The sequence below is a fragment of the Phalacrocorax carbo genome, chromosome 15 (assembly GCF_963921805.1).
Source record: "Phalacrocorax carbo chromosome 15, bPhaCar2.1, whole genome shotgun sequence".
Taxonomy (NCBI): domain Eukaryota; kingdom Metazoa; phylum Chordata; class Aves; order Suliformes; family Phalacrocoracidae; genus Phalacrocorax; species Phalacrocorax carbo.
The window spans coordinates 6,328,933-6,334,587 of record NC_087527.1 but is presented as its reverse complement, the minus strand read 5'-3'; positions in this window follow the sequence as shown (position 1 = coordinate 6,334,587).

The window sequence follows — 5,655 nt, the reverse complement described above, 5'->3', positions numbered from 1 at the left end:
AGAAAATACCTGGCGTAGCAGCCCCAGACTCCTCCAAGGAAGCTACCCGAGGTACTGTCTCATTCTGAAACATTCCCTCTCCTTTGGGATCTGCCTGAGACTCCTCCCAAGCATCTCCCAGACTCTTTGGACCTGATCTTTAGGGACCTGTGATCCTGGGTAGCAGCCCCAGACTCCTCCAAGGAAGCTACCCGAGGTGCTTTTTCCTCTTGAAAAAAGATTTCTCCTCTGATATCCGCCTCAGACTCCTCCCAAGCATCTCCAAGAGGCTTCTGACCTGTTCTTTAACGACACCAGATGCTCCATAGCAGCCCCAGACTCCTCCAAGGAAGCGACACAAGGTGCTTTTTCTTCTTCAAAAGGAACCCCTGTCCTCAACGACTGAGCAGAGAATCATCCCAGGCATGTCCTAGTGACTTCTGACTTCTGCTTCTGTGACCTGAGGTCCTGGGTAGCAGCGCCAGACTCCTCCAAGAAGCTACCCGATGTGCTTTTCCCTCTTGAAAGCATGTTTCTCTGCCGCGTGGCAGCCCCAGGCTCCTCCAAGAAACTTACGCAAGATGATTTTTCCTCTTCAAAGAAGTGCTAGCCTCCATGACTCAGCAGACAATCATTCCAGGCATGTCCTAGTGACTTCTGACTTCTGCTTGTGGGTCCCGAGATCCTGGGTAGCAGCCCCAGACTCCTCCACGGAAGCTACCCGAGGTGCTGTCTCATTCTGAAACATTCCCTCTCCTTTGGGATCTGCCTGAGACTCCTCCCAAGCATCTCCCAGACTCTTTGGACCTGATCTTTAGGGACCTGTGATCCTGGGTAGCAGCCCCAGACTCCTCCAAGGAAGCTACCCAATGTGCTTTTCCCTCTTGAAAGCATGTTTCTCTGCCGCGTGGCAGCCCCAGGCTCCTCCAAGGAAGCTACGCAAGATGATTTTTCCTCTTCAAGGGCTGTTGCTCCACTGCATCCACACGAGACTCCTCCCAAGTATTTCCCAAACAGTTGTGACATATTCTTTAGAGAGAATATACCTGGCGTAGCAGCCCCAGACTCCTCCAAGGAAGCTACCCGAGATGCTTTTTCTTCTTCAAAGAAGTGCTATCCTCCACGACTCAGCCGACAATCATTCCAGGCATGTCCTAGTGACTTCTGACTTCTGCTTGTGGGTCCCGAGATCCTGGGTAGCAGCCCCAGACTCCTCCAAGGAAGCTACCCGAGGTACTTTCTCATTCTGAAACATTCCCTCTCCTTTGGGATCTGCCTGAGACTCCTCCCAAGCATCTCCCAGACTCTTTGGACCTGATCTTTAGGGACCTGTGATCCTGGGTAGCAGCCCCAGACTCCTCCAAGGAAGCTACCCGAGGTGCTTTTTCCTCTTGAAAAAAGATTTCTCCTCTGATATCCGCCTCAGACTCCTCCCAAGCATCTCCAAGAGGCTTCTGACCTGTTCTTTAACGACACCAGATGCTCCGTAGCAGCCCCAGACTCCTCCAAGGAAGCGACACAAGTTGCTTTTTCTTCTTCAAAAGGAACCCCTATCCTCAATGACTGAGCAGAGAATCTTCCCAGGCATGTCCTAGTGACTTCTGACTTCTGCTTCTGTGACCTGAGGTCCTGGGTAGCAGCGCCAGACTCCTCCAAGGAAGCTACCCGAGGTGCTTTTTCCTCTTGAAAGCATGTTTCCCTGCAGCGTGGCAGCCCCAGGCTCCTCCAAGAAACTTACGCAAGATGATTTTTCATCTTTCAAGGACGTTTCGCCTCTGGCATCCACCTGAGACTCCTCCCAAGCATCTCCCAGAATCTTCTGACCTATCATTTACAGACACGAGATCTCTAGTAGCAGCTCCAGGCTCCTCCAAGAAACCTACGCCAGATGAATTTTCTTCTTCAAAGGAAGCGCTGTCCTCCATGATCCAGCGCAGAATCATCCCAGGCATGTCCTAGTGTCTTTTGACTTCTGCTTCTGTGACCTGAGGTCCTGGGTAGCAGCGCCAGACTCCTCCAAGAAGCTACCCGATGTGCTTTTCCCTCTTGAAAGCATGTTTCTCTGCCGCGTGGCAGCCCCAGGCTCCTCCAAGGAAGCTACGCAAGATGGTTTTTCCTCTTCGAAGGCTGTTGCTCCTCTGCATCCACACGAGACTCCTCCCAAGTATTTCCCAAACAGTTGTGACATATTCTTTAGAGAGAAAATACCTGGCGTAGGAGCCCCAGACTCCTCCAAGGAAGCTACCCGAGGTGCTTTTTCTTCTTCAAAGAAGTGCTATCCTCCACGACTCAGCAGACAATCATTCCAGGCATGTCCTAGTGACTTCTGACTTGTGCTTGTGGGTCCCGAGGTCCTGGGTAGCAGCCCCAGACTCCTCCAAGGAAGCTACCCGAGGTACTGTCTCATTCTGAAACATTCCCTCTCCTTTAGGATCTGCCTGAGACTCCTCCCAAGCATCTCCCAGACTCTTTGGACCTGATCTTTAGGGACCTGTGATCCTGGGTAGCAGCCCCAGACTCCTCCAAGGAAGCTACCCGAGGTGCTTTTTCCTCTTGAAAAAAGATTTCTCCTCTGATATCCGCCTCAGACTCCTCCCAAGCATCTCCAAGAGGCTTCTGACCTGTTCTTTAACGACACCAGATGCTCCATAGCAGCCCCAGACTCCTCCAAGGAAGCGACACAAGTTGCTTTTTCTTCTTCAAAAGGAACCCCTGTCCTCAACGACTGAGCAGAGAATCATCCCAGGCATGTCCTAGTGACTTCTGACTTCTGCTTCTGTGACCTGAGGTCCTGGGTAGCAGCGCCAGACTCCTCCAAGAAGCTACCCGAGGTGCTTTTCCCTCTTGAAAGCATGTTTCTCTGCCGCGTGGCAGCCCCAGGCTCCTCCAAGAAACTTATGCAAGATGATTTTTCCTCTTTCAAGGACGTTTCGCCTCTAGCATCCACCTGAGACTCCTCCCAAGCATCTCCAAGAGGCTTCTGACCTATCATTTAGAAACACGAGATCTCTAGTAGCAGCTCCAGGCTCCTCCAAGAAACCTACGCCAGATGATTTTTCTTCTTCAAAGGAAGCGCTGTCCTCCACGATCCAGCGCAGAATCATCCCAGGCATGTCCTAGTGTCTTTTGACTTCTGCTTCTGTGACCTGAGGTCCTGGGTAGCAGCGCCAGACTCCTCCAAGAAGCTACCCGAGGTGCTTTTCCCTCTTGAAAGCATGTTTCTCTGCCGCGTGGCAGCCCCAGGCTCCTCCAAGGAAGCTACGCAAGATGATTTTTCCTCTTCAAGGGCTGTTGCTCCTCTGCATCCACACGAGACTCCTCCCAAGTATTTCCCAAACAGTTGTGACATATTCTTTAGAGAGAAAATACCTGGCGTAGCAGCCCCAGACTCCTCCAAGGAAGCTACCCGAGGTGCTTTTTCTTCTTCAAAGAAGTGCTATCCTCCACGACTCAGCAGACAATCATTCCAGGCATGTCCTAGTGACTTCTGACTTGTGCTTGTGGGTCCCGAGATCCTGGGTAGCAGCCCCAGACTCCTCCAAGGAAGCTACCCGAGGTGCTGTCTCATTCTGAAACATTCCCTCTCCTTTGGGATCTGCCTGAGACTCCTCCCAAGCATCTCCCACTCTTTGGACCTGATCTTTAGGGACCTGTGATCCTGGGTAGCAGCCCCAGACTCCTCCAAGGAAGCTACCCGAGGTGCTTTTTCCTCTTGAAAAAAGATTTCTCCTCTGATATCCGCCTCAGACTCCTCCCAAGCATCTCCAAGAGGCTTCTGACCTGTTCTTTAACGACACCAGATGCTCCATAGCAGCCCCAGACTCCTCCAAGGAAGCGACACAAGGTGCTTTTTCTTCTTCAAAAGGAACCCCTGTCCTCAACGACTGAGCAGAGAATCATCCCAGGCATGTCCTAGTGACTTCTGACTTCCGCTTCTGTGACCTGAGGTCCTGGGTAGCAGCGCCAGACTCCTCCAAGAAGCTACCCGAGGTGCTTTTCCCTCTTGAAAGCATGTGTCCCTGCCGCGTGGCAGCCCCAGGCTCCTCCAAGAAACTTACGCAAGATGATTTTTCCTCTTTAAAGGACGTTTCGCCTCTGGCATCCACCTGAGACTCCTCCCAAGCATCTCCAAGAGGCTTCTGACCTATCATTTAGAGACACGAGATCTCTAGTAGCAGCTCCAGGCTCCTCCAAGAAACATATGCAAGATGATTTTTCCTCTTTCAAGGACGTTTCGCCTCTAGCATCCACCTGAGACTCCTCCCAAGCATCTCCAAGAGGCTTCTGACCTATCATTTAGAAACACGAGATCTCTAGTAGCAGCTCCAGGCTCCTCCAAGAAACCTACGCCAGATGATTTTTCTTCTTCAAAGGAAGCGCTGTCCTCCACGATCCAGCGCAGAATCATCCCAGGCATGTCCTAGTGTCTTTTGACTTCTGCTTCTGTGACCTGAGGTCCTGGGTAGCAGCGCCAGACTCCTCCAAGAAGCTACCCGAGGTGCTTTTCCCTCTTGAAAGCATGTTTCTCTGCCGCGTGGCAGCCCCAGGCTCCTCCAAGGAAGCTACGCAAGATGATTTTTCCTCTTCAAGGGCTGTTGCTCCTCTGCATCCACACGAGACTCCTCCCAAGTATTTCCCAAACAGTTGTGACATATTCTTTAGAGAGAAAATACCTGGCGTAGCAGCCCCAGACTCCTCCAAGGAAGCTACCCGAGGTGCTTTTTCTTCTTCAAAGAAGTGCTATCCTCCACGACTCAGCAGACAATCATTCCAGGCATGTCCTACTGACTTCTGACTTGTGCTTGTGGGTCCCGAGATCCTGGGTAGCAGCCCCAGACTCCTCCAAGGAAGCTACCCGAGGTGCTGTCTCATTCTGAAACATTCCCTCTCCTTTAGGATCTGCCTGAGACTCCTCCCAAGCATCTCCCAGACTCTTTGGACCTCATCTTTAGGGACCTGTGATCCTGGGTAGCAGCCCCAGACTCCTCCAAGGAAGCTACCCGAGGTGCTTTTTCCTCTTGAAAAAAGATTTCTCCTCTGATATCCGCCTCAGACTCCTCCCAAGCATCTCCAAGAGGCTTCTGACCTGTTCTTTAACGACACCAGATGCTCCATAGCAGCCCCAGACTCCTCCAAGGAAGCGACACAAGGTGCTTTTTCTTCTTCAAAAGGAACCCCTATCCTCAACGACTGAGCAGAGAATCATCCCAGGCATGTCCTAGTGACTTCTGACTTCTGCTTCTGTGACCTGAGGTCCTGGGTAGCAGCGCCAGACTCCTCCAAGAAGCTACCCGAGGTGCTTTTCCCTCTTGAAAGCATGTGTCCCTGCCGCGTGGCAGCCCCAGGCTCCTCCAAGAAACTTACGCAAGATGATTTTTCCTCTTTAAAGGACGTTTCGCCTCTGGCATCCACCTGAGATTCCTCCCAAGCATCTCCAAGAGGCTTCTGACCTATCATTTAGAGACACGAGATCTCTAGTAGCAGATCCAGGCTCCTCCAAGAAACATATGCAAGATGATTTTTCCTCTTTCAAGGATGTTTCGACTCTAGCATCCACCTGAGACTCCTCCCAAGCATCTCCCAGACTCTTTGGACCTGATCTTTAGGGACCTGTGATCCTGGGTAGCAGCCCCAGACTCCTCCAAGGAAGCTACCCGAGGTGCTTTTTCCTCTTGA